Here is an 11,752-nt window from a genome sequence, read left to right on the forward strand (position 1 = left end):
TCAGAGTATGTTTTGGTGATTTGGACTTCTCACAGTTTAGAAGGAGGCATGCCTCACTGTATATTCACTCAGGTATTCAAATGTGTAAACAAAATAAAACGGTTTCAAATTGGCTTGTAAGTCGAAGGCTGACCAAAGCATCTTGCTGAAAAGGGCTAGAAAACAGGCAGAACTTGCAAGAAAGCATCATCTTGAACAGGAGAAAAAGGTGGAAAAGCAAGTAAAAGAAAAATTGAGCGAAAACTTTAGGAAGAAAAACGAAACAGTCCATAATTGAAAGTGTTCATAAGCAAGGTGGTCCATGTAAAGATGCTCTAGATGTTGAAAGGCTTGTGAAATCTTGTACATCTGAAACTAAAAAAAAAAGAAGCTTTGAAAAATGAAATGTGGTACCTAAAGGTCCTTAACCTAAAAGACCAGATACTAGTATTTGGCAAGAAGACGAGTATGGAACTTTGTGACGATTTGAAAAGTTTATTTGGCGAAAATGAGATGGATCATGACATAACAGTGGAAATGATGATGACGAGGAGAATGATGATGACAACAAGAATGAAGCTAATTGATTGTGAAATGCTGAGGATTATTAATGGTCTTATCCTGTAGCTAGGCCTAGTAACACTTAGGCCCATTGTACAGTGTAATTCGGCCTGGATGGAAGAACAGTGGATCATCAGCATGAGTATACTGCATAAATAAGCGATAAATATATAAAACTAGCCTATCTAGCTAGAGGCTACCCTGCCCTCCCCTTCCCATAACAGGGGTATACCTCCCTGCTGTATATCGACAGTCAGTGACTGAACTATTGTTAAAATATTGTCGGTATTAAATGAAATGTAAGATAGGGTACGGCGGCCTAGCTAGGCTAGAAGTAGCCTAGAATACCTCAGTCTTGTTTCTACTCTAGCTGGTTAGACTTTCTAGGTGGCAGCCTAATATTTGTCTGGAATTAAAAAAAGGTTGGCTAGAAATTAGATAAATTATGTTAATAAAAAACACTGTATATATAGTCCTAGACTAGTATATTATAATATATATTGTTTCCTGTATCTCCATGCGTACCCTGCTAAAACCATAATCTTGGCCTATGGCCCTGAACAACGATCCAGACTTCAGCGAGGCGCGATTAGCAGCCGCTTGAAAATGCATCGTAAAAAAGCTAGGCTTCATCCTCAGTCAGAAAATATGTTTTAGTATTATACAAAATATTCAAAATCATTTATGTGTAATAACTTATTATCAATGAAAAATATTTTAAAGTACCAAAATTAATTTAGCACATTATATTGCATCTGATTTTATTTGTTTGTTAACATATTATTGAATGTACTGTAATATGAATGTACACAATGAACACATCAAAAAAGTTTGAAAACAAGAATCTTGTATGAATGTACATGAATTGTCGACTCATACAAAGAGTACCTAATGGTTTGATTAGTAGCAATTGCATCCCAAGATACACAGGAGGTACTTATTTATTTCAATGAACAGCTTAATTGTTAATATAAAATAGATTTTAAATTTGCTTTTGTACCTCACTTAGAATCGTGAAATTTAATGATTTTTGACTTGTCATTTTGTAAAAAATTATATGCTTAATATACCAAATTAGCGACGAAAGATGACGTCATGACAATTTGGCCGAGTGTGTATAAAATTGTAAACAATGCCTAAAAGTCCTATTCTATAACGGGTTATATTCTATATATTGCGGGTTTTTGTATGGTCCAGGAAAACAAGCAAAAAAACCAAAGTACGCGGGTAAAATACTTTTTGAAACATTGGTAGGTTAAGGATCGGTTCATAGAACCATCAGAAGACGTTTAATTTGATTTCATGTAAAATTAAGTTAAAATATACGTAGAGTTTTTACAGGCTAGGCCTTGGCCGCTGACACTTGTTCCATGACAACGCGACATGGCTGTGATGATTGAGTGAGGCCTGACTGTAAACGTTCAGTTTCGTGCTGTCGTCAAGTCTTTTACTTGTTTAAACATCCAGTCTGCCAAAGTTATTAGTGTGAATTTAGGAGCATTATTCAATAATTTTAAATAACTTAGCTCTCCTTGAAATCTGCAAGTAAAACACATTTCATGAGTTTTGCAACTAGCACATTCATTGAATGATGCCATGATTCACTGTGAATACACGGCTGCCATCGGCGTGCTGTATTACACAGGCAGACACGACCAATGTACGTTATTCCCAAAATAGTATGATTTATTCTTGTTATATTTCACATTTGGCATACACAATCGTAGAGAAAAGATGACGTTACATTCATAAACATGTAACAATGGTTTCTGTAAATTTAAATCATGCTCAACTTTACACACAAAGCGTGTATGAGACGTTTTAGTAAAGTCTATTTTCTTAAATTACTGTGTAACTCGCCTATCTTTGTGCATTTGTTTTGGTTCAACACTAGCTAACAGCGTTGATCACTAATTCGGTCTATTGACGTCTAAAATATCGATATATAAACAAACTAAATCGTAGTTTTAATCATCATTCATTCTTGCAGTTTAGTATATTGAAACAAGTTAATATTACATTTAGGCCAAAATAAGCAAATTTTCAACGCATACTGAATTGTTAAAATCCAGCCATTTTCCATAACATGCATCCTCACAATGGTTGATACTGCATGACAAACGCGGCTCTCCGACTGCTAGCTTAGGCCTAGCCTAGGCATGCCTTACTACTGGCCTAGTAGTATATAGGGCCTAGGCCTATAAACTAGGCCTTAGGCCTAGGCATGGGCCAGGCATAGGCTAGTCTAGTATAGGCCTAGCCTAGTACCAAGTATTCTGCATGTTCAGTCTGGTTAGGGCTATGCCTAGGCCTGCGCCTAGGTTGCCTTGCTAGCATAGGCCTAGGCCCTAGGCGCATGGTATACTATTGCCAATAATAGTATTGGACTTGGTAAACTAAAAAAGGGGAACCTTCGAAAAATAATACTGTATAAAGAAACGCTTTTAAAAATTGTATAAATAGGCCTACATACCAAGAACTTCTGTACGTTTTTTACGTCCTATGTGCAGCTAAGCCTACCTGATTGGTCTTGTAGAAAAAAACAATACTCTTTTTTTATGCGGAAAATTTTACGGAGACAAAACCAAACGCACAGCTCTGCTCTTCCTATCCTCTCTATGAAAGATTGAACTTTTTAGGCGCGAGACGCGCATTAAAGTTACAGAAGTTTACCTTTGAAGTTTACAATGAAAGAAGTAGAGGGCGACCTCAAATATAAATACGTGTACAGAACAGTTAATATTCAATCCAATAAACAATTTCTGTCGGTGTATATACTCTTTCACAAAAAATAAACAGGCAATAATTATTTATCAAAAACAGTGCAAAAAATAAGAAGCAACAAAATTGATTATTCTGTTGAACCAGTCAAGAAATTGGTAAAATATTATAATTATATTATGTAAATATCTTTAGCAAATCTTATTTATTTCTACTTATCAGTATTGTTGTTATGATAGACATCCATATGATAAAGATAATCGTACTATTTTATAATAAATTTGCTGTGTACTTTGACGTATCATTGGTTTTCTTTACACAGGCTTGAGCAATGGCTCCAAAGGTCTCCAAACTATTGTATTATAATCTGGGCGGATCCGATGGCAGGGAGAAAAAGGGGCACAGGATAAAAAAAAAAGAAAAGAAAAGAGAGGGGAACAAGGTACTTTATAAGAACAAGCTAATTGTCGATTTAATTTTCATGGTCGAGCACTTCAAATTCAAATTCAAATAATAATAATAATAATAATAATAATAATAATAATAATAATAATAATAATAATAATAATAATAACAATAACAATAACAATAACAATAACAATAACAATAATAATAATAATAATAATAATAATAATAATAATAATAATAATAATAATAATAATAATAATAGTAATAAAACTTTATTTAACCACGGACACATTTGTTCACCGCAATCAACAAGGCCGTAAAGGCATTGTACAACTCAACAAAACAGAAATTAAAACAAAAAGGTAAAAATAGACTTATTTTAAAAAAAAGAAAATCACATTATGGCCTACTGAAAGAAACTTAACTACATTAACTAAACTGAATTATCGTAAATAAACTTAACTATAATGCTTTAATTGATTTTTTTATTTTCATTTTAAAATTGGAAATTGTATTTGAGTTTTTGAGGTCATCACTAAGTTCATTCCATAATTTAGCACCTCTGTATGATAAGCTACGTTTTTTATAATCTGTTCTTGGTTTGGGTAGCGTTAAATGATTTTCAAATCTGGTGTCATAGGGACATTCTTTAATATGGAATCTGCTTGTTAGGTAAGTTGGTGCTAAATTATTGGTAATTTTGAACATAGTGTGGCCTCATAATGATACAGCCTCCTCTCAATGTTATCTAAGTTAAGGCTCTGTAAGGCTTCCCTGCTAGACTCACTCCTAGTCCTCATAGTTATTATTTTGGCAGCTCTGTTTTGCATAACCTGAAGTTTGTAACGTTGAGATGCATTTGAGCGCCTCTAGACAACATGGCAATATTGTAAATAGGGAGCAATTAATGATTTATACATTGTGCATTGAATATCTTTTGGTAAAATAGAATTTTACCAAAAGGTAGTAGAGTCCTTGCAGAGCCTTACTGTACCTTTTACATATTCAGTATGGTAATTCCAAGAGAGGTTATAATCAATTATGACCAAGGTGTTTGCAATGCTATAACACGTTTCAATCTTTTGCCCATCAATATTTATATTTAACTCCAAATCATTAATTTGTACAAGTTTCTGGAGTACCTATGACCATATGACCATATACTCAGTTTTCTCTACATTTAAGCTAAGTTTATTTCTAATGAGCCAGTTCTTAATTTTATTTAGGTTAACATTGAGAGTTTCAACTACATCATTTATATACACTCCCCCGCTACCGCCACATCTATAATAACATGTTTTTCAAAATTGTTCTCACAGTTAATAATGCAATGTAGTGGGAACTTGAGGTCAAGAAAAATTATTCAGGTTGGAAAAAAAACAAAAAACACTTACTGTTTTTGTATTTAAGCTAAATAATATTTTTAAAAAAAGAAAGAAAAAGACATAACAAGTTATAGGAAATGCGCCCTCTGTAGCACCACGGTTGCTGTGTTATCAAAGAGTATAAAACTCATTTTCAATTAATTCGATCAACAAATATTCATTAACATTGAATATTGTACAAAATGGCTTAATGGCTTCAAAGAAAAAGAAATTAAAAAAATAACATTAAGTTGGTATAACAATGCTTTAAGTAAATCATCATTAAAACATTACATAAGATACAAAAGTGAACCTAAAATGGAAAAGTATTTATTAGAAAAGTGTAACTTTCATGCGTCAAGTTTAAAATTTAAAGCTCTTTCTAACTCAATACCTCTTGAAGGAAGAAAGGAACATTGGTCACCTAAAAATTTAGGCTTATGCTTATTATGTGACTGCGCGACAAAGGAAACCATCAATCATTTTGTATTTGATTGTACCAGATTAACTAACATTAGAAATGTAATATTTGACCAACTTAAAGAGGAGTAATACAAAAAGGATTTATATATATTTTGGGAATTATTCACATCAAGCTCCTCGGAGCTTAAATAACAACAATAACAACAAATTGTATAAACCCTATTATTTATACTATTGCGAGTAAAGTTTTCGATAATCATTGTAAATTACTTTTAACGATGCCATGGAAAGAACGAAATGATATTTCATTTTATTTTAATCATTTATTTCAAAATCAACTCAACATACAATTAAAGAAAATAAACATTACGTATTATAACATACAGTCGAAATAATAAAATTATGTCAATTAAGTTAAACAAATCAAATATCAACCACAAATGCATTAACTCATGAAAGATAATAAAAAATTAAAAAATATATATATAAAATAATATCTGAAGTAGTTGCATGATTAATTACAGTTACTGTAGAAATAAATAATTACATTATTGTTCCATAATTAGACTACTATTGTTATTATTGCAATGAAGTAAGTGTCTACTATTATAACACAATATATTCATTTCATATTTTTTCTTTTTTTTTCCTTCTTTCTTCTTTCTATTTCTTTTTCCTTATTTGTAATAATATATATAATACTATTCTATGGCAAGACTAATATGTCTTGATTTGTTATTGATTTAAATTTACAATATTTACTCCTTTATTATGCATAATATTTATATGTTTGTGTATGTACGTGTGTATATGGGTGTATGTGTGTGTGTGTGTGTGTATATACTGATGTTTGTGTATATGTGTGTATGTGTGTGTATATATGTGTATGTATATATATATATATATATATATATATATATATATATATATGTATGTATGTATGTGTGTATATTTATGTGTGTATATATGTGTATGTATGTATATATATAGTTATATATACAAAATGTCTATTTTCCTATTAACCTATTTACTTATACTATTAGTATTAGTATTCATTATTATTTATATTACTATTTTTGTGTTTTGTTTTTTTGTTTGTTTGGTTTTTTTTTTATAAACCCATTTTTATATATATTTCGTTCTACTGCAGTATTTTCCAGCTACGTTTAATCACAGTAATTAAGTTTATACTGATTTTGTTATTGTTGCACATCTTTTACGGTTGTGCCTCTGTTATAAAAGAGAAGCAATAAAGTTACTTACTTACTTCGTGACAATACTTTTACGTTCCATTGCATGCATACTTTGTTGCATACAAAATCAGGGCAGTCTGACCTTTGCAGTTTTATACTCTTTGGTGCTATTCTTACGTTGAAACATTTATTATATTAGGTAGTTTTCGCCGCACGACCTGAAGCCGGTTTTTTCGCTAGGCGAATTTATTCGCGCGAATCAAAGCGTCGATTCGCTTCCTGAGCTCTGATTGGTTGCGCATTTTTTCACTTCGCAAAGCTCTGATAGGAATGTCAATGCGCATGCGCATAAACCGACGCTTTCGATTCACGCGATAAATTCGTGTAGTGGAAAACCAGCTTTAAGCTGGTTTGCCACTAGGCGAATTTATTTGCGCGAATCAAAGCGTCGGTTCGCTTCCAGAGTTCTGATTGGAATGGGAATGCGCATGTGCATGAACCGACGCTTTCGATTCGAGCGAATAAATTCGCCTAGTGGAAAACCGGCTTTAAAGCCCCATTCCCGGCAAAATTTCACTAAAAATGACTTTTTTTTAGAAAATATGCATTTGCATTACTCCAATTATTATAAATCATGGAAAAATATTGGCATGAATTTTAGTTTTACGCAAAAGAATAAAAAAAAAGAGAAATACAGACAATTTCTCATAAAATAATACCATTTTCTCGACGAATTCATCGTTACTAGGCAAAAGGTTGTAGATCGCATCCACTGGAATACTCTCGCTTTTATGTATACTTTATACAGTCAATAAAGTGCGCCCTCTCTAATGAGAATATCCGCAACGCAAGATGAATAAATTATGACGTCATCCGTTAAGGTTAACGTCGTGTGGCGATAACTGCCTATTTACGCATCATTCACGTAGGCCGAATTTGATAAATACATTTATTAAGATTTTGTTTTAAATAATTCAGATATCCAGTTTTGTTGTATGTTTGTTAGTCATTAAGGATCATCATCTGGACGCAATGACGAAAGTTAAAAGAAAATGCATGAAACTAATGCACGAGATAAACTTAACCCATTTTCTTAAAAGTGGACCCATTTTATGCAAAAATATGTATTATCTGTACCCATTTTCTTAAAATTTGACCCATGAGAAATCTGGACACATTTTTCAAGAACATGACTCATTTTGTGCTAAAACAGCATAATTTATACCTATTTTAGAAAATGTAGACCCATTCTTTGTGGACCCAATAGAAAAATTGTGTGGGCTGGCTACGGCATTGAATACTCAAAATGAAGCGCCAACAAAATTTCTCATGATCTTTTATCTGCGATTTTCGGCAACCATAGAGATCTTATTAATATGTGTGATGTACCATAGCAAATAAAGCTTATAAACATTGTTTTTGAGTATGTACTTTATATACTTCAAGGCCGTGATTTCACAACCACCTCAGCCCCACTATGGTTGGGGCTGAGGTGCGAAAATTTGAGGAAATAGTATCTCTATCGCTAAGAAACCGAGTTAAACGACTATCGTCCTGTTGCACTCACCTCTGTAGTGATGAAATTTTTTGAGCATATAATTGCAAAACTCTGTTATTGCTTGATTCGTTTGTAAAATTAAGCATGTTGCCGTTAAATTTTACATTAGAACAAAAAAATAATAAAACCATAAAAGAAAGAATGGAAGTTAGTCAAGGTATCTCAACTGTGAAAAGAGACTACGATGTTCAGAGGGGGCGAATAAGTTGTTAATGGTAAGTTATATAGTGTCATTAACAGGTAAATTTATAGAATTTCCTATCGTCTCGATTGATGAAGTAACATAATGTAGCGTGGAAAGTCCTCGTCTAATATGTTTTTAGATTTGTGTCAGTGATTCCTTTTTACGGTATTTTAATGGACGTAAATAAGTGCCTATAATTGTAGGACACCTAAAAGAATGGCCCGGTGCTATAGCGATATATTTCTTTCAGATCCATGCACGCCTTTTGGACGGTCTCGTTAAAAGCTTTTAGTACTTACTCCAATTAGTATAGTATATCATATAGTAAGTATATGATTATTTTCCATCATTAGCGGAAAGAAAATAAGGGGAGATGCGCAAAAGCTATGATGTTACTACCTTGCTCTTTACTATGCGAGGTGTATCTTGTATTTTCAGTATCTTTGACCCAATATCCATACTTTGAACATAAACAAAAATAACATAAGAAAAACTTTTGCACGATTATGTGTATAATCAAAATGTCAATATATTATATAAAAAAATGAGAGGTTTACAATAGCTTTGATTAGACATTTATTACTATTTAGTTTCGTGCTACACAAAATACAGAATACATGGTGTAGCACTCTTGAGATAAAATTTAGTCTAATGACTAAGATTATCACAGATTGATTAATTGTAAGACTGAGCATGTGCAGAGTAAATTCGGTAGTTGAAAGGCAGCGGTAGACTCTGATCATTAAGTAATTAACGAAGGATTAAATGACAATGAATGATAAACTTTATAATGGTCGTAAATTGCACTAGAGTTTGGTTGGGTGATATGCCTATGATACAAAGTTTTTTAAGCGAGGTTCTACAGTAGCTTTGATTAGACATTTTATTAAGTTTCGTACCACAAACATGGTGTGACACTCTTCAGATAAAATTGCGTAAAATTTAGGCAATTTGAATTTAAATCATTTGGCAATTTTATCTGAAGAGTGTCACACACATGGAGGAATTATTTTCTGAACTAATTCCTCCATGGTCACACCATGTGTGTGGTACGAAACTAAGTAGTAAATAAAATGTCTAATCAAAGCTACTGTTGAACCTCGCTTTTTATTTATGTATATCCGCTCTGGTCTACCATTGGGCAGTACGGTAAGAATGGCCCCTGAAAAAATGGTCCAGGAAAAACGGCCTCTGTAAAAATGGCCTCGGTAAAAATTGCCCCAGTAAAAATGGCCCCGGTAAAAATGGCCCCCAATAATAAAATTCTGTATTAAAACTGATTTTTTTTTTTCAATCATTATATGCATTTTTTTAACTGAAATTATTTAGTTTTTAAAAGGAATCTAACATCAAATAAATTGCTATTTATTTTTTCCTTTTTACAAGAATTACATATTCAAAGATAAAAAAAGCCATGAATAACACTTTTTTTTTCATTTAAATGTTAAAAAATAGCAACAACATAATCAATAAATCAAAATAAATTATGCATTTATTAATACTAAAATAATTTATTTGTGGCCAAATTCAAGGAAGCGGAATCATAATTTTCAAGAAATTCAATCCGGGTAATGGTAAACCCCACAAACAATGGGTTGATATGAACATCAAATTATTATTTTTTTTTTAAGAAAAAGAGAGTTCTACAAGGGTTTGGATGGGGTTCGCAGTGTGTTTTTGGAGGTTTGTGGTGTATTTGCAAGTATTTTTTTCACAAAATAATCAACATTTTAACCAAAAAATAGGTTCTTATGAATGTATTTAATTTTCTTATTGATATACCAAGTAAACCAATCACAATTGAAATGTTTGGCTTTCTACTGTGTATTTTGGGAGGTTTGTGGGGTTTAGAAATACCATTTAATCCTACCATAATTACCCTACCCTCACAATTACACGCCATTTTAATTCTTATCATAATTACCATATTTATATAACTAAATATATATATAGTATATCTCAGTTTACATTGTTTAGTATAGTTTTGAAAATAATAAATTGACAACAACAAAAATTATGGCCACTGGTTTCTGAGCCAGTAGTAGGCACTTGGATTTAATTGGCGGGGAGTAAAAACCAAGTATGCAATTAAATAAATTGCTTAAATAAATCTATTCCTAATTATTCAGTTTACTAAAAGCAATATTTGATTAACAAATACTTTTATTGAAGTCTAAGCAGAACATTTATTGCTACGTTTGAGAGAAAGTAAAGCATGGTTTCCTGTCGACGTAAGAAGGCAGAATTGCTTACGACTACGTCGTTTTGTCGTAGCAAAAATACGATTTGACAGGAAACCGATTGCGACTGATGTGTTGTGAAACCGACGTAAAGCAAAGCAAAATAGTCGTAACGCAATGCTCGACATAAAACTGACGAGTTGAATATCTGTCTGATATGTCGATTTATCACAAATCGACAGGAAACCGCGTTTTTGTCGAATCCTTGAATGAACTCGCTTACATGACGTTGCTAACGATTCTTATGCAAAGTTGACTCCAAGTCAACTTTTCATAAGAAACGTAAGTGAAAATTGAAAATGGAATATCTATTTCGGTATTTACTGACCATGCACTTATAAAATTGTTGCAAGTTTCGATGAATATGGCCTCACAACTGACTTAAAATTGATATTTCATTAAGTTTGAGTCGTTCTAATTATAATCTAGCTAATAAATAGTCGGTAAAAAGAACACTTATCTACTGTATAATACATAGCGCTAGGTCCATACGATGTTATCATTATTTGTACTGTAGTTTTTGTTTGTTTTTTTGGCTTTTTTTTTTGTTAGTAGGCCTAGTAATAAGGGCGCCGGTCTCCCCGACATTGCAACCACGATCACACTTAGAACAAAATATTATGCAGTGGTGGATACAGGATTTGAAAGAGGGGGTTCAAGATATTTCCAAAAAAAACCCCAACCTAGAGGGGGTTGTGGGTCCTCCCCCGGGAAAACTGTGATTCCTAGATGGCCGGAAATTAGTTTCCCAACTTCTGAGGTGTCTTTTAAAGACCTTATAAGTTCTTCAAAATATTCCCCCTCTTGAAAAGGTCAGGTAATTTTATCTCATTCTTAAGCCTATACATAGAGAAAAAAAATCAAAGACATAGGCATTACGTTGTTATATTCCAACAATATTGACTAGTTGGATACGTAGTCTTTCTTCCATGGATCGATGAACCGATAGGCCTGAAGAACGCACTTACATAAATTATTATGACGTCGAAACAAAAACAGTGTTTTAAAATTTATTTAATTGAAGGCTATAGTTGGGCTAATCCTAGCTTGTCCGAACTGCCAACCTATGCCTAGGTAGCATGTATTTTGTAAGCAAGGACAAAGTAGTATTTTGTTACGTA

Source organism: Anneissia japonica, unplaced genomic scaffold, assembly GCF_011630105.1.
Source record: "Anneissia japonica isolate Jap-2015-1 unplaced genomic scaffold, ASM1163010v1 scaffold287805_len679488_cov178, whole genome shotgun sequence".
NCBI classification, from domain to species: Eukaryota; Metazoa; Echinodermata; class Crinoidea; order Comatulida; family Comatulidae; genus Anneissia; species Anneissia japonica.